Source organism: Pan troglodytes, chromosome 2 (assembly GCF_028858775.2).
Source record: "Pan troglodytes isolate AG18354 chromosome 2, NHGRI_mPanTro3-v2.0_pri, whole genome shotgun sequence".
NCBI classification, from domain to species: domain Eukaryota; kingdom Metazoa; phylum Chordata; class Mammalia; order Primates; family Hominidae; genus Pan; species Pan troglodytes.
The window spans coordinates 118,231,494-118,258,413 of NC_086015.1; the positions used below are offsets into that span (position 1 = coordinate 118,231,494).

Consider the following 26,920-nt stretch of genomic DNA (forward strand, 5'->3'; position numbering starts at 1 on the left):
CGTTGGATGAAATGTTATGTAAATATCTATTAGGTTCATTCAGTCTATAGTGCAGATTAAGTCCAATGTTTCTTTGCTGATTTTCTGTATGGATGATCTGTTCATTGCTGAAAGTGGGATGTTGATGTCTCCAGCTATTACTGTACTGGGGTCTATCTCTCTGTTTAGCTCTGATAATATTTGCTTTATATAACTGGGTGCTCCAGTGTTGGGTGTATATTTATTTACAGTTGTTATATCCTCTTGCTAAACTGACCCCTTTATAATTACATAGTGACCTTCTTTATCTCTTCTTGTAGTTTTTGTCTTGAAATCTGTATTGTATGATATCAGTATATTTCAAGTATACTTCCAAATATGATTGCAGTATTATAATGTTGTTTTTCTATGTACATATTATGTACATAATACTAGTAGTATTATGTACTATGTAATAGTAATAATATTTTTACTGTTACTGCAAGTTTTGTACCTTCAGATGATTTCTTATTGCTCATTAACATCCCTTTCTTTCTAATTGAAGTACTCCGTTTAGCATTTCTTGTAGAACAGGTCTGATATTGATGAAACCCCTCAGCTTTTATTTGTCTGGGAAAGTCTTTATTTCTCCCTCATGTTTGAAGGACATTTTCACCAGGTATACTATTATAGGGTAAGAGTTTATTCCTTCAGCACTTTAAATATGTCACGCTACTTTTTCCTGGGCTGTAAGGTTTCCACTGAAGAGTCTGATGCCAGATGCTCTGTTGTATGTTATTTGTTTCTTTTCTCTTTCTACTTTTAGAATCCTTTTCCTTATATTTGACCTTTTGGGAATTTGACTATTAAATGCTTTGAGATAGTCTTCTTTAGTTTAAATCTGCTTGGTGTTCTTTAACCTTCTTGTGCTTGAATAATTCTATCTTTCTCTAGGCTTGTGAAGTTCTCTAATACTGTCCTCAGAACAAACTTTCTACCTCTACCTCTCTCTTTACCTCACTTTTAAGACCAATAACTGTTGCCCTGTTGAGTATGTTGTAGGCATGCTTCATTCTTTTTTATTCTGTCCTTTTGTCTCCTAAATATGTTTTCAAACAGCCCTTCTTCAAGCTCACTAATTCTTTCTTCTGTTTGATCAATTCTCCTGTTAAGAGGCTGCTGCATTCTTCAGGGTGTCAACTGCATTTTTCACCTCCAGAATTTCTGTTTGATTCTTAAAAATTGTGTCAATCTATTTGTTAAATTTGTCTGATAGGATTCTGAATTCCTTCTCTATCTTATCTTGAATTTTATTGAGTTTCCTCAATAATTCTGTCTAAAAGGTCACATTATCTCTGTGTCTCTGAGATTGATCCTTGGTGCCTTATTTTGATTGCTTGATGAGGTCATGTCTTCCTGGATGGTCTTGATGCTTGTGGATGTCTGTTAATGTCTAGACATTGAAGAAGTAGGTATTTATTGCAGTCTTGGCGGTCTGGACTTGTTTGTACCCACCCTTCTTGGGGAAGCATTCTAGGTATTCAAAGGGACTTCTTTATTGTGACTAAATTTTTGGTCAATGCAGCTGTGTCTACATTGGGGGCACTCCAGGGTCAGTTACACTGAGGCTCTTACGGACTCATAGAATTACCACATTGGTGGTCTTGTACAAGATCTGGAAGAATTCTCTGGATTACTAGGCAGAGACTTTTGTTCTCTTCCATTACTTTCTCCCAAACAGAGTCTCTCTGTGTGAGTGTGCTTAGCTGCCTGGTGCTGGGCTGGGGGAGACATAATACAAGTTCCCCTGTGGCCATCACCACTGAGACGGTGCTGGGTCTGACCTGAGGCCAGCACAGCACTGGGTCTTGCAGAAGGCCCACTATAACCACTATTTGGCTGCTGCCTACATTCACTCAAGGCCCTGGGGTTCTACAATTATCAGTTACCAACACCAGCCACGTCTGTGACCTTTTTTTCATGGCACCGAATGCCCCCGGCCCCAGACAGTTCCAGAGAGGCCCTCTAAGATCCAGGGCCTGGAGTAATAAACCTTAAGAATCTACCTGGTGCTCCATTCTACTGCAGCTGAGCTGGCACACAAGCCACAAGACAAGTCTTTTCCACAAGCACAGAAGTCTCTTCTCTTGGACACCACTGCCACATGCCCATGGGGAGTACTAACAGGCTACTGTCAATGTTCATTCAAGACCCAAAGGTTCTTCAGTCAGCTTGTGGTGAATGCTGCCAGGCCTGGGACTCATGCTTCCATGTGGTGAGCTCTAGCCTAGGGAAACTCCCCAAATGCCATTCAAGAACCAAGTCCTGGATTCAGGAACCCCAAGAGCCCACTTCCTGCTCTACAACACTACGGCCAAGCTAGCATCTAAGCTGCAAGACAAAGTCCCCTTTTCTCTCCCATCTGTTTTTCTCAAGCAGAAGTAGTCTCTCCCTGTAGCCACCACAGCTGGGAATGTTCTGGATCACACCTGAAGCCAGCATGTTTCAGAGTCTCACTCAATGCCCATGACATGTACTGCCTGGATATTGCTGCTGATTAGGAAAGGCCCAAAGGCTCTTTAGTCAGCAGGTGATGAATCCTGCCAGGGCTGGGTCCTTCTCTTCAAGGCAGCACATCATTCCCTTCTAGCCCAGAGTATATCTGGAAATGTTATCTGGAAGCTAGTGCCTAAAGTGGGTGCTTCAAGACTCTACTTGGTGTCCTATCCTACTGTGGCTGAGTGGGATCCAAGTTGCAAGACAAAGTCCTGTTTACTCTTCACTCCTCTCCTCAAGTGGAATAAAGGAGTCTCTTTCAGAGCTACCAATTGCATTGCTTGGCGTCAGAGGAGGGGTGGCAGAAGCCCTCCCTTGGCCACCCTGTCTGGTGTCTCACTAGGTCATATGACCCCTGCATCCACTGGCTCCAAGCCTAGCAGAGCACTAGGACTTGCCTAGGAGTTGCAGTCCTTGTGGCTCAGACTACCTTAAAGTTTATTTAGGACCCCAGAGAATTTTAGCCCACAGTGGTGAAGTTTGTTGATACTTGAGTTCCAACCACTGGGATGGACAATTTCTCTCTTGTAAATCCCTTTTAAGCCTAATATAAAAGATAAAAGACAAAAAGTATCAAAAACAACCATAGCTAGAATATCTGTTAATGGATACACAATATAAAAAGGTATAAAATGTTATATCAATAAAGTGGGGGCCTGGGGGAAAAGCAAGATATAGAGTTTTTATATGCAATGGAAATTAAGTTGTTATCAGTTTAAATTTGATGGTTGTCACTACAAGGTGTGTTATATATACCTCAAGGTGACCACAAGGAAAAAACCTCTAGTAGACACAAAAAATAGAGACATGAATCAAAGCAAAAATTGAATAAAATACAAAAGAAGACAGCAAGATTGGAAGAAAGAAACAAAAGAAGTACAAAACAGGCCAGGCATGGTGGCTCATGCCTGTAATCCCAGCACTTTGGGAGGCCAAGGGGAGTGGATGATGAGGTCAGGAGTTCGAGACCATCCTGGCCAAGATGGTGAAACCCCATCTCTACTAAAAATACAAAATTAGCCGGGTGCAATGGCAGGTACCTGTAATCCCAGCTACTCGGGAGGCTGAGGCAGGAGAATTGCTTGAACCCGGGAGGCAGAGTTTGCAGTGAGCTGAGATTGTACCACTGCACTCCAGCCTGGGTGACAGAGAAAGACTCCATCTCAAAAAAAAAAAGAACTACAAAACAGTCAGTAAACAATTAACAAATGGCAATAGTAAGTCCTTATTTGTCAATAATTACTTTAAATGTAAATGGATTAAATTCTCCAATCAAAATACAAAGAATGGCTCAACAGAAAACAAATATGTAAAATACAACAATATGCTGCCTATAAGAGGCTCACTTTAGCCAAAAGGATACAGAGCCAAAAAGTGAAGACATGAGAAAAGATATTCCATTCAAATGATAACCAAAAGAGAATAGGATTGGTTATAGTTATATCAGACAAAATAGACTATTAGTCAAAATCTATCAGAAGACACAAAGAAGGTCATTAAATGATAATAAAGTGATCAATTTATTAAGAGGATATAAAAAATTGCACATATACATGCACTCAACATTAGAGAATCTAAATATATAAATTAAATGTTAACAGAACAGAAGGGAAAAATAGACAGCAATACAATAATAGTAAAAGATTTCAATATTCCACTTTCAAAAATGGATAGTCATATAGATAGCAAATCACTAGGGAAACAGTGGTCTTTAAAAGTACTACAGACCAAATAGACCTACAGACATATATAGAACATTCCATCCAATGGCAGTAGAATATACATTTTTCTCAAGTGCACATGGAACAGTCTCCAAATAGATCAGATGTTGGGCCACAGAACAAATCTTAACAAATTTAGAAAAAACTAAAATTATCTCAAGTATCTTTTCTGACTACATTATAAAATTAGAAATCAATCAAAGGAGAAATTAAAAATGAAAAAATCACAAACATGTGGCAATTAAATAATACACTTCTTAACAGCCAATGTGTAAAAGAAGAAATCAAAACCAAAATCTTGAATATCTTTAAACAAATGAAAATGGGCACACAACAAGAGGGAAGGACATAACAATGAATGCCTACATTAATAAAAGAAGAAAAATCTCAAACAACTTAACTTCACACCTCAAAAAATTAAAAAAAGAACAAAGTGCACAAAGTCAGCAGTAACAAGGATATATTAAAAATTAGACCAGAAATAAATGAAATAGAAAATAGAAAAATAATAGAAAAGATCAGTAAACCTAAGAGTTCGTTTTTTGAAGACAGATAAATCTTTAGCTAGATTACCCAAGAAAAAAAAGAAAGAAGACTCGAATTTAAAATTTTGTAATGGAAAATGGACAATTAAAATGATAGAACAGAAACACACAGGATTATAAAAAGACACATGAAACAATTACATTCCAACAGATTAGATAACTTAGTAAAAAATAAGTTCCTAGAAACATATAAGATGCAAAGACTGCATCATAAATAATAAAATTTGGAACAGATTAATAGCAAGTAAGGAGATTGAATCAGTAATAAAAAATTCTCCCATCAAAGAAAAGCCCAGGACTAGATATCTTTTATTTTTTGAGACAAAGTCTTGCTCTGTCACCCAGGCTGCAGTGCAATGGTGTGACCTTGGCTCACTGCAACCTCCATCTCCTGAGTTCAGGTGATTCTCCTGCTTCAGCTTCCCAAGTAGCTGGGATTACAGGCGCCCACCACTACACCCAGCTAGTTTTTGTATTTTTAGTAGAGATGGGGTTTCACTGTGTTGGCCAGGCTGGTCTCAACCTCCAGAATTCAAGTGATCTGCATGTCTCAGCCTCCCAAATTGCTGGGATTAGAGGTGTGAGCCACCGTGCCTGGCAAAAGAACTAGATGTCTTGATGAGCGGATTCTACCAAGCTTTAAAAAATTAATGCCCATCCCTCTCAAACAGTTCCAAAATATTTACAAGAATGACACACTTCCTAACTCATTTCAAGGCCAGCATTGCCCTCATACCAAAGCTGGGTAAGAGTGCTTTATGGATATACACCATCAGCAAGCTATTGCAAGGACAAAAAACCAAACACCGCATGTCCTCACTCATAGGTGGGAATTGAACAATGAGAACACTTGGACACAGGAAGGGGAACATCACACACTAGGGCCTGTTTTGGGGTGGGGGGAGGGGGGAGGGATAGCATTAGGAGATATACCTAATGTAAATGATGAGTTAATGGGTGCAGCACACCAACGTGGCACATGTATGCATATGTAACAAACCTGCACGTTGTGCACATGTACCCTAGAACTTAAAGTATAATAAATATATACATATATATATATAAAGAGTGCTACAAGAAAAGAAAATTACAGAGCAATATCCTAGATGAATATAGATATAAAAGTCTTCAACAAAGTACCACCAAACCAAATTCAACAGCACATTAAAAGGATCATACACCATGATCAGGTGGGATTTATCTCTGGGATGCAAGGATGGTTCAACATACACAAATTAATAAATGTGATACATCACATTAACACAATGAAGGATAACAGTGCAGGAAAAGCACCTGACAAAAATCAATGCTTTCTTGATAAAAAGCCTCAACAAATTTGGTACAGAAGGAACGTACCTCAACATAATAAAGATCATATATGGCAATCCCATAGAAAACATCATACTCAGTGGTGAAAAGCTGAAAGCATTTCCTCTAAGATTAGGAATGAAAAAGCATACTCACTCTCACTGTTTCTATTAAACATAGTATTGGAATTCTTAGCCAGAGCAATTAGGCAAGAAAAAAATTGGAAAGGAAGAAGTTAAATGGTCTCTGTTTATAGATGACATAATCTTATATGTAGAAAAACCCTGAAGACTGCAGCAAAAAAAGAAAAAAAAAATCTGTTGAAACGATATATGAACCCAATAGTTTCAGGATACAATGTAACATACAAAAATTAGTTGCAGTTCCCTACATTAATAAAGAACTCTCTAAGAAATTAAGAAAAAGATCCATCTTAGTCTGTGGGCATTGCTTATTACCTAAGGCTGGGTAATTTATAAAGAGAAAAAGTTTATTTGGCTCATGGCTTTTCCAGATGTACAAGAAGCATGGCACCAGCTCCTGGTGAGAGCTCAGGCTGCTTCCACTCATGGCAGAAGGTAAAGTGAAGCCAGTGTGTGGAGATTACAAGGCAAGAGAGAAAGAAGAGGGAGCTGCCAGGCTCTTTTTAACAATCGGCTCTCATGGGAACCAATAGAGAAAGAAATCACTCAATACATCAAGAAGGACATCAAACCACTTATGAGGAAACTACCCCCACGATCAAACACCTCTCATTAGGCCTGATCGCTAACATTGGGATCAAATTTCAACATGAGGTTTGTGGGGACAGATATCCAAATTATAAAACGATTCCATTTACAATAGTATCAAATACAATAAAATACTAAGAAATAAATTTAACCAAGTTGATGAAGAATTTGTACACTGAAAACTCTTAGACACTGATGAAAGAAACTGAAGACAAAAACAAGTGTAAAAATATTGTATGTTAGTGAATTGAAAGAATTGCTGTTTTTAAAATGCCCATGCTTCCTAAAGCATTTTCAGATTCAATGCAATCTATCAATATTATAATGATATTTTTTACAGAAATAGACAAAACTATCCTGAAATTTGTTTGGAACCACAAAAGATCACAGATAGCTGTAGCAATCTTGAAAAGGAACAAAGCTGGAGGCATCACACTCCGTGATTTCAATTTGTCTTACGAAGCTACAGTAATCAAAATAGTTTGGTACCAGCATAAAAACAGACACCTAGGTCAATGGAATAGAATTGAGAGCCCAGAAATAAATGCACACTTCTATGGTTAACTAATCTTTGGCAAGGGCACCAACTATACACAATAAGGAAAGGAAATTCTCTTCAATAAGTGGTTTTGGGGAAACTGGATACTCAAATACAAAAGAATAAAACTGGATCCTTGTCTTGCACTGTACACAAAAATTAACTCAAAATGAATTAAAGATTTAAATGTAAGATCCAAAACTGTAAAACAAAGCTCCTTGACATTGGTCTTGGCAAAGAGTTTCTGGATATTGACACGAAAAGCATAGGTAACAAAAGCAAAAATAAAAAAAAGTAGAACTACACCAAACTAAAAACCTTTTGCACAGCAAAGGAAACAAAAACTGAGAAGGCAACCTACTGAATGGGAGAAAACATTTGCAACTATATATCTGATGAAGGGTTGATATTCAAAATGTATGTAGAACTCACACAACTCAATGGCAAAAAAATAATAATAACAATAACTCAATTTAAAGATAGGAAAAAGGCCTGAATAGACATTTTTCCAAAGAAGGCATACAAATGGGCAAGAATTATATTAAAAAGTGCTCAACATCAATAATCATCAGGGAAATGCACATCAAAACTACAGTGAGATATCACCTCATGCCTGTCAGAAGGGCTAAGAGATAAATATCTGCAAGAATGTGGAGAAAAGAAAACACTTGTCCACTGTAGGTGGGAATGTAAATTGGTATAGCCATTATGGAAAACAGTATGGAGTTTCCTAAAAAAATTCAAAATAGAATAATTATATGATCCAGCAAGCCCACTTCTGGGTTTATATCCAAAGGAAATGAAATCAGTATCTTTAAGAGATATCTGTACCCTCATAATTATTGCAGCATTATACATAATACCCAAAAGATGGAAACTACCTAAGTATCCATCAATGGGTAAAGCGGATAAATGAATAAAGAAAATGTGGTACATATACACAATGAAATATTATTTTGCCATAAAAATAATCAAACCTGTCATTTTCAACAACATGAATGAACCTGTAAGACATTATACTAAGTAAAATAAGCAAGATATAGACAGACAAATAGTCTGTGATCTCACTTAAATGAAATCTTATAAAAAGGTGAATCTCATTGCAACAGAAAGAGTGATGATTGCCAGGGGATGGTGGTGGAGAAAATAAGGAGATGTTGATTAAAGGGTACAACATTTCAGTTATAAGTTGAAAAAGTTCCAGGGATCTAATGTACAGAATGGGTGGTGAAGAATGTGTGAATTAACTTGATTGTGATAATCACTGAGAAATGTATGCATAAAACAATCACAACGCACACTTTCATTATATACAATCTTTGTCAATTAAATATTTTTAAATAAAAAATAAATAAAATTGTACTTCCGGTTTTTGAGATACTGTTTATTTTTTATCCACTCTTTTTTCTCACTCCTTTTTAGATTAGATAATTTCTATTGATCTATCTTTAAGTTCAATGACTTTTCCTTCAACCCCTCCTCCATTATACTGTTAATCCTACTAATTTATTTATTTAATATAATACATTTCTCTGTTTTAAAATTCCCATTTGGTTCTTCTTTTTTTTTTTTTTTTTTAGATGAAGTCTCGCTCTGTCGCCAGGATGGAGTGCAATGGTGCAATCTCGGCTCACTGCAACCTCTGCCTCCTGGGTTCAAGCAATTCTCCTGCCTCAGCCTCCCTAGTAGCTGGGATTACAGGCACGTGCCACCACACCCAGCTAATTTTTGTATTTTTAATAGAGATGGGGTTTCACCACGTTAGCCAGGATGGTCTCGATCTCTTGACCCTGTGATCCGCCCCCTCAGCCTCCCAAAGTGCTGAGATTACAGGTGTGAGCCACTGCACCTGGCCAATTTGGTTCTTTTAATAATTTCTTATTTCTCTGCTGAGATTTCCTATCTTTTTGTTCATTTCAACCATATTCCCTTTCATCTCTTAAAGCGCAGTTTTAATACCTGCTTTAATTTTCTTGCCTAGTAATTCCAACATGTGGGTGATTTTAAGATTGTCATCTGTTGATTTTCTTTATCCTTAAGAAAGGGTAACATTTTACTGGGTTGAAGTAATTATGGGGTTTTTGTTTGTTTGGTTGTTTGTTTTTGTTTTGTTTTGTCTTGAGACGGAGTCTCGCTCTGTTGCCAGGCTGGAGTGCAGTGGCACGATCTTGGTTCACTGCAACCTCTGCCTCCTGGGTTCACACAATTCTCCTGCCTCAGCCTCCCGGGTAGCTGGGACTACAGGCGCCCGCCACCACACCTGGCTAAATTTTTGTATTTTTAGTAGAGACGGGTTTTCACCATGTTAGCCAGGATGATCTCAATCTCCTGACCTCGTGATCTGCCCACCTTGGCCTCCCAAAGTGCTGGGATTACAGGTGTGAGCCACTGTGCCTGGCCAATTATGGGTTTTAACTTAGACATCGTCAATGTTAATTGTGGATACTCCAGACTTGGAGTCCTTAACTTGGACAATGTGTCACATTGAGCCAAAGAGTGCTGATATCTTTGTTCTCATGGGACATTAATTTGGCTAATCTCATACTGAAAAATTTGTGCTTTTTGGATCTCAGTGTGGACTGATTTCAGTCTGCCCTGTGCATGTGCAGTTCAGGGGTCAGACAAAGACTTAAGACAGAATTTATACACACAATTTCCCATCTCTGTCTCTTTACTTTCCTATGTTTTTCCTCATTCTCTGACATCCCTGTTCCTTCCCAGAGTTCCTACAGCCTACAGAGAAAGCAAGGGCTTTCTCTTGGAGTTGAATTGTCCCATGTTGCCACTGCAATTGGAGATGCCCTCAGAAAAAGCCTCAGAAATGTGAAACTCACTTCATCTCATGACATTTGCTTAATACAAAGTTTGAACCTCCTCTAATATTTCTCTAGTCTTATCCATTCTCCAAAACCTTTACAGAGTTGTATTGTGTTTTGTTATGCTTTGCTTTTATTTTTGGTTTTTGTCCAGAGTTTATAGCTACTATCTGCAGGCTGGTTGTTTTTTTGGAAGTTTATTTCTCCACACAAGAAGCAAAACTCTTGTATTATTACTAATCCTGAGAACAGAAGGTTACAGAGAAACAGAAAACAGAAGGCTTTAAAAAAGTACCAAGAGATACAAATAAAAATTGAATAAAAAACAAACAAAAAAAAACTAGAAACATGTCTCCTGCTTCTAGGAGAGGGCTGAACAAAGGCAGATGAAGAGGCAATAAAGTAGGTAATAAGTACATTTACAGAAATATATGCCATCAAATAGGTAAGAATGCAAGTAAAATTTATATATAACAAATACCCAAAAGTTTTGGAAGCAGAAAAAATGTTAGTCAATAGTTCATATTGTCTAACAATCAATCTGTCACCCAGGCTTTGTCACCCAGGCTGGAATGCAGTGACATGATCATAGCTCACTGAAATTTCAAACACTATCCTCCTGAGTAGCTGGGACTACAGGCATACACCACCACATCTGGCTAATTTTCTATTTTATTTTTTGTAGACATACGGTCTCACCATGTTGCCCAGACTGGTCTTGAACTTCTGGGGGCTCAATCAATCCTCCCTGCTTGGCCTCCCAAAGTGCTGGGATTATAGTGTGAAAGGAAAATAAATCTTGGGGCCCAAAATCACTAAGCTAAAGGGAAAAGTCAAGCTGGGGACTGCTTAGGGCAAACCTGCCTCCCATTCTATTCAAAGTCATCCCTCTGCTCACTAAGATAAACGTGTATCTCATTGCCTCTTTGGCAAGGCTAATCAGAAACTCAAGAATGCAACCATTTGTTTCTAATCTACCAATGGCCTGGAAGCCCCCTCCCACTTTAAGTTGTCCTGCTTTTGCTTCAAGTTGTCCTGCCCTTACGAACCGAACCAATGTTCATCTTACATATGTTGATTGATGTCTCATGCCTCCCTAAAATGTATAAAACCAAGTTATGCTCCGACCGTCTTGGGCACATGTTATCAAAACCTCCTGAGATTGTGTCATGGGCATGCGTCCTTAACTTTGACAAAATAACCTTCCTAAATTGACTGAGACCTGTCTCAGATTTTTTAGTTTCACAACAGGCATGAGCCACCATACCTGGCCTCAAAAGTTTCAAAACCAACACTCTTCATCAGATCTCAGAACCAAAGAAGGAAAAAACAATTGAAGAATTTATGTCCACACTTATGCCAAGATTTACACTAATGCATATCACATCTCAAAGATTGAAGAACTCTCTCAAGAACTGGCAATAATTAAGTTTCCAACCAAATTATATTTTCTAAATTAAAAACAAGCACACATCCAAGTGTAAAATTAAAAAAAACCTGAAGCTAAAGCACATTCACCTTATAGATAAAAATATAGTCCATACCTCTCTATTTTATAAATGCATTTTCAGACTTGATGCATTATAGGACATGGTAACCTCAAACAGCAAGGAAAAAACTCTTATTTAAAACTCAGTAAGAATATAATCTCTGTAAGAAAATTATCATTTTAAATAATTTGATTAAACTGTTTTCTCCTTTGATATACCCCTGGATGTAACACTATTAGGTTATAGTGAAAAACACCCTCAATTAACTCTCAAAAAGTATGGTTCCACCGTTAAGCTACTATGAGACTTTGGACAGGTCCCTTCACCTATCTAGGCTTCAGTTTACTCATGTGAAATGTGAGGCTAGAACATATGGTTTCTGCTTTCCAGGTGTAAAATTCTATAACTACATAACTTTATTTCTAGGTTCTTCAATGATGGAAAGATTCTTGTTTAATTTCTAAAAAATAGATTTGGCAAATTCCTCAGATCTCAGGCCCAAAGAAAATATTTCAGGAGAGATACATTATGCCTTTCACACAAGTGCAAAAAAATTAAAAATGTAGACTCCCACACACAATCTCAAGCAAATCATCAACTGACATCTGATGTTGTCTTACCTACAGAGTTAAGAAGCTTGTTTACATCTGTACTTCAGGTGAGTGAGATAATTTTGTGAATGGTAGGTTAAAAGTAATTTCAAATTTGAGAATTAAGCAATGAGAAATGTGCTGTAAATTTCAAGAAAAAGATGCTGCAATACTGTTTAGGATTCTGAGAACTTTAGATCTATCTTCTTATAAAAACTTCCACTTAGAAACAAAGAAATAAACAAAAACCAGGATAAACAATACAATGCTCTTTCCAACTTGCTGGAATTACATTCACTCAGATAAACATTTATTATGCACTTAGTTGGTACAAGGTGTACTGTCCTCTGTGAGACACACACACATAGAAAATAATTTTGTATCTGCTTTAGTGAGTTTATAATATGCCAGAATAAATACATACTAAAAGGCATATATACATAAATAATATAATGCATTGCAGGAAGAGGTAAGTACTATGATAGAGGGACACAGAAAGTCCTGTGCCTCAGGCCTTGCTCCCTGCAGGGCACTAAGCTATTTCGAATCACACTGCAGGAGGTGGCCAACTACACAGTATGCAGTGCATCAGTGCTATCCAGGGAAGAAAAGACTACTACATGGTTAAGAGAGCCTGAAAAAACAGAAGCAGAGAGGTGGACCTAGAAAACTAGCAGTCAGTTGAAGGTCAATATGTTCCTACCTGGAAAATAGGGTCCAACTACTGGGCAGAAGGCCAGGACCCAAGGGTGATTCTGTGCAACTGGGGGAGGTGAGAAAGGAGAGAAAGGAAGTGAGTATTCTGTTGTGGGAAGAAGGGAATTCCAAGATGACAACACAGCAAGAGCTTAACTATAGATGAAGGAATTCTGAATTTCTTCTAGTTTCCCATCTCATGATCATGTCAATATAAAAGGAAATTACTATAAAATGTAATAATTTCTACCAGTCTACAGATTCTGGCAGGCTAAATTAAACCTGAAGATAAGGACAAAACTACATTCCAGTTCCTACTTACAACTTCTATCACATAAAGAGGTACTTACATAGTTCATATGTGCAAACTGAGTTGCACGCTTTCTAAATCGTTTTATTTAAATGTGAAATGTTTGGAATTGGGTATCACTGGTCTTCATTTTGTTTTGAAAAGGCAATATGAGTGAATTAATCTATCATCGGGCTAATAACAAGAATAAGTATTTTAACTCCTTCCTTTGAAATGAAAAGACAAATTCTTTAGCCAAGAGCTTCCAAGTTTAATTTACGATTCACAAAATTCTACAAACATAAATTATATAGTAGAAGTTTCCCTTATTCTTACTTGAATATAACTCTAATCATTTGAATATCAGTTTTAACAAAATGAATAAGAGTACAGCAGAGTTCAGATGAAGCTCGTTTCTTGCCAAAATCCGTATGAATGCCAAATACCTTTCAAGCACAAATAAATCCTGCCTTCCATTTAAACAAACAAACAAACAAACAAACAACAAACAAAACACCACATTGCCTAAGGTTGGGCAATCACTACTAAGTGACTACTAAGTAGTGAGTAACAGCTAAGGGAAACGGAGCGAACTTTAGGTCACCAGGGCACGGTACACTGAAAAACATGTGCTGCGCTTCTTCAGAAACAAGCTACAACAGCAGAAAGACGAGGTACCTTATATCTTGTTTATAAATCTTACTTTATAAAGGAGAAAAAAATGAAAAAGGGAAATAATATTCCGTTATATCCTATTTTGTGCTAGGCACTTAGACAATGTTTTATTATTTAATTGAAACTTGGGTTCAATCGGTAGCAGGAGCGGGTAGCGGAACCCAGAAAGCACTGAGCAGCCCCACCACCGCCCCCGGCCCAGTTACCGTCACCCCAGAAGGAGCCACAACCCTGCAGCCAGCAGGTCACCATCACAGCAACCACAACCCTGAGCAAAGACGCCAAGGCAGCCAACCCCAAGCCGGCACCACCTGCAGCGGCGCAGGGAACAGTGGCAAGGGCGATCTCACAGGCGGCGCCTGCTGATGGGGATAAGATCACCGCAAAGAAGATTTTGGGAACAGTAAAATGGTTCAATGTAAGAAATAAATGGTTTCATCTATGCGAATGGCACCAAGGAAGATGCAGTTGTACAGCAGAATACCATACAGAAGAGTAACCCCAGGAAGTACCTTAGCAGTGTAGGACACGGAAAGACTGTGGAGTTTGATGATGTTGCTGCAGAAAAGGGTGGGGAGGCAGCAAATGTTACAGGCCCCTGTAGAGTCCAGTTCATAGCAGTAAGTATGCAGCTGACCTTAACCATCATTGACGCTATCCATGTGGTCCTCAGGCAATTACCAGTAGAATTACCAGAATAGTGAGAGTGGAGAAAAGAACGAAGGACGGGAGAGTGCTCCCTTAGGCTCGGCCCAACAATGCCGGCCCTGCTGCAGGCGAAGGTTCCTGCCTTACTACAGGCAGAGACCCTACGGAAATTGACCACCATATTCTAACCCTCCCTTGCAGGGAGCAGCGACGGAGGGTGCTAACAACTGGGGTGCAGGAGCACAAGGTAGGCCAGTGAGGCAGGATATGTGTATGGTTTATAGACCACGATTCCTCAGGGAACCTCATCGCCAAAGCCAGCCTAGAGAGGACGGCAGTGAGGAGAGAAAAGAAAATCAAGATGAGACCCAATATCAGCAGCGACCTCAACATCGGTGCTGCTAAAACCCCAATTACCTATGTAGACTCCCAGAAAACCCTAAACCACAACATGGAAAAGAGACAACAGCAGCCAGTCCACCAGTCAAGAATTCTGCACCCGAGGCAGAAGAAGGTTGAGTAAATGCTGGTTTACCATCTCCACCATCATCCAGTTTAATCATCCAACAAGAAGAAATGAATATGAAATTACAGCAATGACAAATGCAGGAAAGAAATGCTGAAGACCTTAAGTGCTTGCTTTTTGCCCATTGATCAGAAACCAGAACTACCTGCATTATCTACGAAGCATGGGGTTTTTAAAATTATTTTTACCTACAGACATGTCTTTTTGGTAATAACAAAGGTTTTTATTGTTGTTGTTTTTGTGTGTTTTTTTTTTAGTTTGGTTTTTCTCAATATGCCTTTAAAAGCTTTTAAATTGGTTCATATGTCAAGTTGAGATTTTTAAGCACTTCATTTTTAATTTGTAATAAAAGTTTACAACTTGATTTTTTCAAAAATGTCAACCAACTGCAAGCACCCATTGAAAGTCTTAAATAATATAAAAACTTTAAATTAAATCAAATGGGTATTAACACCATATAATACAAAAAAGAAGTGAGGTTCGAAAATCCTTATGCTTTTGTGATGCCACACATCACCTAACTGGTAGCACAACTTGATTGCAATCTGACTCTGAAGCTTTTCTTCATTCCTAGACATCCTATTTTTGTTGAAGTCCTAGATTTTAAAAGTATAATTTTTTTTAGGAATAAAGCTCTGGTAGGCAGGAAATTCTGCTGAAGCTGTTTCTGGGCAACTTGACTTTGCCAGGGCCTTTGCACTGATTGTGTTAATGGCCACCTCCTCTTCAGATGTAGGGTTATGGATCACCTGTAACCACCTGTAACCTGTACAACAAGCTGAAGGAGTGTTTGCCTAATATTCAATCCACAGAATTTATTTCAAAAATGGTGAGCCTCACTAAGGTGATAGCAGTAGCCTGTCCACAGGCTGATCAACAAAATCTTGTCTTTGATCCATGGTTTCTGCTTCTTGGAGTCTCCCAAGGTACATTCTGCCACTGCTGGACCTAGAATCATAGTCTCCTTTCCTGCCAGCCTTCTCACCCTGCCAAACTTATCATATACAATTGTTTGACATCACAGATATTATCAATCCCTAGGCCTCTCTAGCTTTCTGCTCTTGCAATTTCTTTTACATTGTCTTTGTCACCCAGCACAGAGCCCATACATAAGTCATCACTCTATTTTCTTAGAAATACTTTCAGTTCACTTCTTGGTTTTCCTATCTCACTTACCAAGCTGTCTTAGTACAGATCTAAGATGAGAATTTTAGTACAAATAATTTATTTGGGAAACAACCCCATGAAACACTGGTAAGGGAGAAAGGATGGAAGGCAGAAAAGGGAAATAAGATAGAATGTTTGCAAAGATAACCATCAATAGTTCCTCAAAGCCTTGCTCTAGCATGCTGCTCTTCCCATCAAGAGGCAGAGTTTGTTTCCCCCACTCTTGAATCTGCACTGACCTTGCACCCTTTTTTGAACAACAGATTGCAGCAGAAGTGATGCTATGCTAGTTCTAAGCCAAGGCTATAAGAGTCCTGGCAGCCTCTTCTTTTGCTTTCCTTAGATGCAGATACCATGTAAAGAAGCTCAGACTAGATTAGTGAATGATGAGAAGCAATGGGGAGAGACAGGCCCAGACAGACCCCAGCCATTCTATACATTGCACTGAGGCCTAAAACCCATAAGTAAAGCCATCATAGTCATTCCTGACCCAGACAGGCTTCCAGTCAAGTGCAACTACATGAGTGACCCAAGCTATTATTAATCTAAGCCTGGGCACCCCAAAGATTTGGAAAAAATAACAAATCTTTGTTGTTTTAAGTCCCTGTATTTGGGGGTAGTTTGTTACACAGCCATAAATGAAACAGGGACAAAGCCAAAAAAGGGTAAAATTACTAATCTAAGCCTGGGCACCCCAAAGATTTGTAAAAAATAACAAATCTTTGTTGTTTTAAGTCCCTGTATTTGGGGGTAGTTTGTTACACAGCCATAAATGAAACAGGGACAAAGCCAAAGAAGGGTACAATTACTAAACAAGTTACTGCTATGGGAAATGAGTTTAGTCCTTCTGGGATACTCTGGAAAACAGTAAAGAACATGCCTCACAGTTATCCCATGTGAAGGGTAAGGATGATAGTGTAATCCACCCACTTGCTAACAGTTATTTGCTTAAGTCTCTTTCTAGTGACAGTAACTATTTGGTACTTTAAGCCTGCCCAATACTGTGAGCCAAATCTGCTCAGCAGCCACACACAAAAAATGCCTTCAGGCAGACAGTCACAGTATCAGGAATAAGCAGTCTTCTGTGACAAGAGGTGAGTGGTGGAAGGAAACAGGAAGAGCATCAACATAGGTGAAAACCCAGGCCTGGAGCAGTCCAGCTATCTGCTTTCTCCACTCCTAGAACTGCAACAGCTAAAGTGGGTCACATACACTCACAGATTACAACCACTACACATCTACAGCTCCCAAACTTAGCTGGGTCCCAAATGTTACTTAATAATCCTTCCAAGTTTCCCTAATCATCTGTTTACTTTAGTATATTTTACATCTATTTCAAAATTTCCCACTTTTATTAAATCTTCTATTCCACCTACCCCTCCCCCTTCGGTATCAGCAAAGCAACATGCTCTCTATCCCAATGAGAAAATAAAGGTCATCAGATCAATTTTTTGCTACCTCCATTGCACTGCATTCAGAATCATCCTTCCTTCCTTCCCTACTAATACCACAGGAAAGGGTCAAGGTAAATGCAGCATTAATCCAGCACCTCTCCATCTCTGGAATACCCCACCTTAGAATACAAGAACCCCTTATGTACTTGCCCTTTTCTGTCTCTCTTAGGTCCCTAATGCATGAATCTCATCGAGTTATAGATCTGTTGAAACCCTGCACCTATGGATCTTTGCACCAAGCATTGTTCCTACTGCCTAAAATGTACCTTTCCCAACTTTCCCCATTTCTAGACTCTGCCCTGGCAGAGTCCTCTTCATCTTTTAGACCTCCACTTAGCTGCGACCTCTTCAGGAAAGCCTTCTTTACTTTGCTGCCCACGATTCCTCAAATCTATGCTTACCTCTGCCACAGCACTTTGCTCTTTTCTGAAATTGCTCATTCCTTTTTCTGATATCCTTTTCCTCCTCCTTTACCTCCCACTGAAAATAAGCTCCTCCAAATCAGGTATTTGCCTTATATATTTTTGAACCATAGTATCTGTGCCTAGAACATAGCTGTGGATTAACAAATAGCACCAAATTTAAATAAATAAATTAATCATCTCTTTTCCTTAAGTTACTTCCCAGAGTAACTTTAGTGGAAGCTGCAGGCAAGATTTATGTGTACTGTGGCCCTTCCTCTTTCTATCCTTTTTTTTCTTTTTAACATTCTAAGAGGTATCATACAGGTCATGATAAACTGAGTCTCTTCTAAATTTGCATATAGTGAAAAATAACAGGTCAAAATGCATTTGCTTAGAAGCTCAGGAATCCATTGTTCAGTTAAAACTTGTTGCCTTGTTATAATGTTATGACAAAATAGGCTTCCATACTGGCTTTTAACATATAATTGTTAATTATCATCACAAAAGTTTCAAAATTTCTTCAGTTTTAAAAAGATTTTCATAAGTAAAAATGCATACAGTACTTGTATACTCACAGTGAGCTTATTTAATAATATGTTTGTAGAATGTAAAATAGCTTTCTGTTTTATGGTCAGATTTGATAGGCCTATCAAAATTGGTTTTTATAGATATGATTGCTACTTTCATCAAAAAATGAACCATCAACTTTAAGAGAAATGAAAAAATCAATTTGGGTCATGGTAACTTCTAAGCCCTACTACCTAGTCCTAGAATTTGTTCTTAATAGACCAGACTGTCTGCAAAATACTTTGAAACAAAGAATGTGTACTTTGCCTCCTCCCTACCATGTTCTTGGCAACTAGGGAATATGGGACATTTTAAGTCTTTAAGATAAAATTAATCACACTGATTTAGAATAACTAAAATCTTGTCAGAGTAATTCCTACCTTCTCCCTTCCCCACCATGTTACCTTTAGGAAGAGGAGACACACTTGAGGAAGCTCTTCAAGGCTGGTCTTCAGGGAAATAAAGACATTGAAATTCCACTCTAATTATTTTTTATTACCTGCCACCTTGAATCCAGAATATATGTTACATTATGAAGTGTCGTATTCTTGACTCAAAACATCCTTCCAATTAAGATTTTCTTTTTTAAAAAAAATTAGGTTAAAGCAAAAATGCAGAAAAGAAGGGTAAATAAGATTAGGAAACCATCTGAAAATTACTGCATTTTGTAAACTTTGGTAAAACGCATGAAGAAGCATGTTTTCCAGTCTGCTTTCTCAGCCTGTGGATACCTGGGACATAATTCAGTTTGCCATCCCCTGTTCCCAGATCAGCTCAGTCTTTGTTCAGCTCCATCTTCAATCTGGCATATAATTACTTCTTCAGCTCCTGTGCTATTTGGTTTTAAGCACCTCTTACCCCCAAGGCCTCATGGCTCTAAGGGCTTGTTGAATTTAAACAAGCACATTTAAATCTTTGTCTTTAAATGAGTAAAATAAAAGTCTTAACACCTAACACAGAGTACTCTTTTATCCACCTACACTCTAAATGTGCATGTTATAATTGCCTACCAGATCATAATGAGCATCTATCCATCCTCAAAATCAGAGAAAGGGGGGCTCATTCTAGAGGTAAATTTACAATAAATGGCTTTATTCTTGATTAGCTATGTGTGTTTGGGGACACAGAGACTGGCACCTGCATAATTTAAATACCTGATAGGAATCAGATGATCAGGACACCTTGGAAATAAAGGTGGAAAAACAATAGTGGAGGAAACACAATGGTGGAGGAAAAACAAAAGAAAAAAAACATGATTGTTAAAAGAAATTAATAAAATACAACTTAAGGAATTTTAAGCTTCACCTCTCATTGGAAAAACACTGCAAACTCATACACACACTGATGCATGCACACATGCATGCGCACACACACATATGCAATATAATTACAGAAATGTTAAAACTATCTGTCTTTCCTGAGAGTCAGGAGATGTGGATTCTACCACTACTGCTGCTGGCAAATCATAAATACCATCCATGGTTTTAGTTTAGCCTGAGTAAATGAGTAATCATTACATTTGTTCCACATACATACTTTACTCCAAACACTGGTAGATAAGTATTGAATGAGACCCTCATTCAAATACACGGTCAAAAATGCCACAAAAAGAAGTATTATAATTATAACTATTAATTATAAGTAAAGTTTTTTAATGAATGAATAAATTAGTAAAACAAATAAATTTTAATAGATATAAATGGAAAACAAAGCATGTGCAATCTCACTAGTGATGAAGCTAATAGATATTTTAAAAGTGAGATACTAGTCTTTCACCTATCAGATCAGTTAAAGTCAATAAAAGAAAAATTCAGTGTTGGAAGAGGCACTGCAGTGGGAGTGTACATTAGTACCATTAAGCATTATGTATCAAGGGCCTGAATCATGATTATGTACTGTGCCAGTTTGGGTCCTCTTGTGCCAAGGTGAATTGGGTATGTGAGATAATTATTTGGGGTAGAATCTATACATGATAAAGGGGAAGAGGTGTAGGTAAGGAGAGCACTCAGACTATGATGCAATTCTGACATCTCTGAAAGGAGAAAGGCAAGGAAGCATTTGGTAGGAAGAGATCTGCATACAGGAAAGTCCTGAGAAAGTCTCAGCCAGGGTTGGTTCCAAGTCTTTGTTATTGTGAATAGCACTGCAATAAACGTATGTGTGCATGTGTCTTTATAGCAGAAGGATTTATAATCCTTTGGGTATATAGCCAGTAATGGGATTGCTGGGTCAAATGGTAGTTCTGGTTCTAGATCCTTGAGGAATCACCACACTGTCATCTACAATGGTTGAACTAATTTACACTCCCACTAACAGTGTAAAAGCGTTCTTATTTCTCCACATCCTCTCCAGCATCTGTTGTTTTCTGACTTTTTAATGGTCGCCATTCTAACTGGCTTGAGATGGTTTCTCACTGTGGTTTTGGTTTGCATTTCTCTAATAACCAGTGATGACGAGCTTTTTTTTCATATGTTTGTTGGTGACATAAATGTCTTCTTCTTCTTCTTCTTCTTTTTTTTTTTTTTTAGATGGAGTCTCGCTCTGTTGCCCATGCTGGAGTGCCGGGGCGCAATCTCGGCTCACTGCAACCTCCGGCTCCCGCGTTCAAGTGATTCTCCTCCCTCAGCTTCCCAAGTAGCTGGGACTACAGGCGCATGCTACCACATCCTGTTAATTTTTTGTATTTTTATTAGAGACAGAGTTTCACCATGTTAGCCAGGATGGTCTGGACCTCCTGACCTCGTGATCAGCCTGCGTTGGCCTCCCAAAGTGCTGGAATTACAGGAGTGAGCCACTGCGGCCAGCCGTAAATGTCTTTCTTTGAGCAGTGTCTGTTCATATCCTTCAGCCACGTTTTGATAGGGTTGTTTGTTTTCTTCTTGTAAATTTGTTTAAGTTCCTGGCCGGGCACGGTGGCTCATGCCTGTAATCCCAGAACTTTGGGAGGCTGAGGTGGGTGGATCACAAGGTCAGGAGATCAAGACCAGCCTGGCTAACACGGTGAAGCCCCATGTCTACTAAAAACACAAAAAAATTGGCCGGCCGTGGTGGTGGGCGCCTGTAGTCTGGGACTACTTGGGAGGCTGAGGCAGGAGAATGGCGTGGAGGCAGGAGAATGGCGTGAACCCAGGAGGCGGAGCTTGCAGTGAGCCGAGAACGTGCCACTACACTCCAGCCTGGGCAACAGAGCGAGACTCCATCTCAAAAAAAATAAAAATAAAATAAAATATTTAAGTTCCTTATAGATTCTGGATATTAGCCCTTTGTCAGATGGATAGATGGCAAAAATTTTCTCCCATTCTCTAAGTTGCCTGTTCACTCTGATGATAATTTCTTTTGCTGTGCAGAAACTCTTTAGTTTAATTAGATCCCATTTGTCATTTTGGCTTTTGTTGCCATTGCTTTTGGTGTTTTAGTTATGAAGTCTTTGCCCATGCCTATGTCCTGAATGGTATCACCTAGGTTTTCTTCTAGGGTTTTTATGGTTTTAGGTCTTACGTTTAAGTCTTTAATGCCCATCAGTGATAGACTGGATAAAGAAAATGTGCCACATATACACCATGGAATACTATGCAGCCATAAAAAGGATGAGTTCATCTCCTTTGCAGGGACATGGATGAAGCTGGAAACCATCATTCTCAGTGAACTAACACAGGAACAGAAAACCAAACACTGCATGTTCGCACTCATAAGTGGGAGTTGAACAATGAGAACACATGGACACAGGGAGGGGAACATCACACATTGGGGCCTGTCGGGTGGTGGGGAAGTAGGGGAGGGATAGCATTAGGAGAAATACCTAATGTAGATGACAGGTTGATGGGTGCAGCAAACCACCATGGCACATGTATACCTATGTAACAAACCTGCAAATTCTGCACACATATCCCAGAACTTAAAAGTATAATAAAAAAAATATTCTAGAAAAAGAAGTTGCATCTGTACTGAACATGTACAGACTTTTTTCCTTCTCATTATTCCTTAAACCATACAAAAAAGAAAGTCTCAGCCATGTTGGTAGGGAGTCCCTGAACCAGAGTTATCCATTAGAAGAATCTAGTGTTGGGCAGAAATGTCCCCGTTCTGGTATTCCTGACATATTCAGTCACTGGGTGGAAGCAGCCCCAAAGAAGGATGGTTTCAGGATGAATGTTGTGGTGGATCCACAGGTATAGCAGCTGGAGGCTGTCAATTATCTATGCTCTCTACAAAAGCTCCTCTTGAAAACAGAGCTGAGAAAGACACTTGCATACATATGACTTTATTCCCGTTCTAGGAATCTATCTCAAGGAAGCAATCTAAATACCAAAATAATAATGATAAAGAGCTTTATGAACAAAGATGCTCATCGCAGTCTTTTAAAAAATAATTGAAAGGATAGAAACAATTTAAATGTCCAAGCATAAGGATTGATTAAGCAGCTATAGTATGTCTACTTTACCAAAAATGCTGTGGTTATTACAATGGAAAACTTATATTTTAAGTAAAATTGAAAATAGAGATAAAATATGGTATAACTTTTAAAATTAAAAGCTTTGAAAAGATACATATTTTAAGACTGGCAGAAAGTAAACCAATATGGTAGTAATAGGAAGTTTTTTTGCATTTTTGAATTTTCCAAATTTTCTTTATTAAAATTTATGACCTTTAGCTGAGGGAAGGAAGCATTCAAAATAAAAAGGCAAAAAAGCAAAATAGTTAAAATGATTTAGTCGAAGTAAGCAGGGGAAATATGAAGCTATAGAAGAGAAAACAAAGAAGACAATAAAAATATCTGAAGAATACTGTCTTAATAATTCTGGGACTAGGTGTGGTGGCTCACTCCTACAATACCAGCACTTTGGGAGGCCCAGCCAGGAGGATTACTCGATGAGCCCAGAGTTCAAGGCTGTAGTGAGTGATTATCATGCCACTGCACTCCAGGCTGGGTGACACACCAAGACCCAGTCTCTAAAAACAAATTCTGGAAAACAGCTTCATGGCTCCAACATAACATTGAACAAAGCCAAAGATGGGAAAGGAAAAGGGAATGTTTTTATTTTAATTGTAGCATTGGGTTTTTAAATGAAAACTGATGTTTCATATGCTCTTCTATGACTATTCAGTATAGGTGTTTCACCATCATTGTAAGGAGTATCTTCTGTGTATGTAAGTATGTGTTCATTAGTGCATTCATTTTTCAACATGTGATTAAACAGTTTGAGAGTCACCATATGCCAGGTACTGTGCAAGCAAATCAAAGGTCACAGTGTAAAATGAGAAAGGGTATGTTTTGGCCCTCTATTCTAGAATTGTTTATAGAAAGTGCATAATTTAAGCCCATATGTCCCATGTCCTAAAGATACCTGTCCATTAAATACAGTGCATTTCATTGCCTTTTCAGACTCTCTTCACTATGCACATAAGTGACAATGTAATTGCAATTTGATTAATTCATATAAACTAAGAAAGGAGGAATTATTCATTCATTTCTGATTTTTTTTTTTGGACCGTGGAAAGTATCCCGATTCCTACTATAGTCTGCCAAACCCTCTCAGGATAGACCTCTATATACTTAAAAGAACTAGTTTCATAGATTGCTGTCATGCACCCTAATTAGACAAACGTGTTTTCCAGGTCTATCTGAAGGACATTCTGATATAATGCATACCTATCTTCTTAATCTTCTTATTCAGCTTATGCATATTTCTTTTCCTTTAAAATCCATCAATAAATGATCTGTGATCTGTAAGTAATTAATTTAATGATTACATGAATTAAAATAATGCACATTGCTTTAAAGGAGTTAGTATTTTCTGTTTATGTTACAATATTGGCCTTGGGTAAATATCATCCATTGCCTGAATTTCATAATGGTTCAAGGATAAACCATCTCCTCTTTATAATTCAGTAAGTTTGTTCCAAAGGAGCCTATTGCTCCTCTACTCAACAATGAAAGAAATGCATTCAGGGACCTTAGGTTGCCTATTCTTAATAAGATGGAATCCTTTCCTGGTTTGTTAAATTCACTGAATTTATAACTCATTGTTACTGATGAAGGAATTAATCCAAGCCCGTTACCAGATTGATCTCCTAAAATCCACAGAGCGAATTTGGTGTCATTTTTAAAAAGAAATAAAATAACAAAAATAAAAATACAAAGGATGTCAGTAAGTTACAGACAGGAGGGCATACCTCATATTTATCACCTGGCAAACTAGAGAAAAGTTTCATCAAAACTGTTTTATGCATCTGTGCAGGGCTAAAGTCATCTGCTAATCAGCACTAATAATGATGGGGATAACAATAATAATCTGCTACCTTTACATAACAGTTTTTACCTTGGGAAAAGATTTTCACATACTTCTCTTCATTTAGTTCTTATAATGACTTTGAGAAACTAACATAAATGTTTTACAAGTCCCATTTTGTGAAAGAGAAAATTAGAGTACAAAGAAGAGACTGACCTGACAATAACATTTAACTGGAGCTAGACTCCTACTTCAGGTTTTTAAAATGCTTTCAAATCAATAGAATTCATGATTTGCAATGTTTTCCTAAATTCTGTTAAAACACACTTAGGACCGTAAATTTTCACCAATCATAACAGACACCTGGTAAGCGGGCATGTGATAAACAATTGAGATGTTAGAAAAAAAGATATGTCTCTGAGGGCAAAAGTGAATGTAAGTCAAAAGATATCTAAAGACTCTATAGCTTCTGGAATAATAAATTGGTAGTTTTCTTTATTTTTCATTTGTTGTTTCAGAAAGTGTTTAACTTTTGATACTACCACCACTATAAAATATAATAGATTGTTAATAACAATAAATCAATCTCTACGTTGTCCAAATAGGTGTGTTTATCCAGGTCCACACTGTTCAAGTTTTATTAAAACTGTTTCGTTTTATCCAGGTTTCCAGTATTGCATCTCCTAAGACAAACACTGATATTTATCTGCTGATGCTTGTTTTACTAACCAAATATTACATTACACATGGTTTATCACATTACCCAGGGAGGTGACAATATTTCAGGAAAAAAATTAACAAATCAAAATAACTTTGAAAACTGTTTATACCCCATGTACAAAAGTACTGTCTATGCCTAGTTATTCACTACTATCACAAGATATACGTAAATCAGAGTTTTTAAATAATACTGACTTCCCCTTATAAATTCCTTTACCCCTTGTGAAAGGAACCTAGCACCATTATGACACAGTTAAGCATTAGTCACAGTTTAATAAATAATTTCGTTATAGCCTCCTAGTCTATCAGTATTATTTGGATTCTCAGAATGCATGTAATCACGTAAATTACAAAATTTCCTTTGTATCAGGGATAACCAACTTTCTTTTATAAATAATGTTATTTTTGGTGATTTTTCAATATCAGAACAGTATAGTTTTGGCTAGGGAAATTACTATAAGTATTCAAATAGAGATTAATCAATTTATACAAGGCAAATAAACTTTTTGTACTCTTAAATACTTAAAGAATAATATATACATTCAAATATTTGTAAGAAATTCATATAGAGGGGAGTATAAAACACATATGGAAAAAGAGGTATGTCTTCAGAAGTTACTTTGTAAAGAAACATAGTGCTCAACTACCACCCTCCCTCAAATATCATGTCAATCAAATTAGCATCATAAGAAGAACTCCAGTTCTACTGTGATAGGGTAGCTTATATCAAATCACCCCTCTCGTTGAGAAAAACTATTAAAGATGAATAAAATGAAATTATTTTAAAAACTGAAGGCACCAGGCACCAACCAAAGTAATTTCAATTTAAAACTCAATAGTCTATAAAGGAAGTAAACACATTAAAGTATGCCCTATGTTGTTTATTACTTTTCAAATTCAAGGCATTTGCTGTTTCCTAAGTAGAATAGAATGCGAGACTGAGCACAAAGCTCCAGATTAGAACATTAAGAAGTCTTGTAAAGAGAGGAGGGCACAAATAACACTTTGGAGCTGTCAGCACAGCCAAGACATGAAGAATCAAGATCCTGGATAAAATGTAAATGCAATGAGGTGAGGCCTGTATTCTTTTTCCACTTTTAACCCCTGAAACATTTCCAGTTCCTCTTTCTTGGAGTGAGAAAATCAAAAGAGAAACAAGCAGAAAACAGCAACCTAAATACTAGGACGTTAAAAAGAATATTCAGTAGTCTTATATCAACGAAGCAAAAACTGGAGTTTAGTGACTACTTGAAAAGCACTCCAGAATTTTATTTGAACCTCTAAATGACTA

At 37.7% G+C, this 26,920-nt stretch overlaps 1 protein-coding gene and 1 pseudogene across 40 annotated transcripts in view; one reads left to right on the top strand and one right to left on the bottom strand.

The window, feature by feature from the left end:
* Window positions 1-26,920, bottom strand: part of ZBTB20 (zinc finger and BTB domain containing 20) — an 830,436-nt gene that overhangs the window by 598,785 nt on the left and 204,731 nt on the right. The gene's annotated exons all lie outside the window — the stretch shown is intronic.
* Window positions 9,479-15,146, top strand: LOC134809465 (Y-box-binding protein 1-like; annotated as a pseudogene).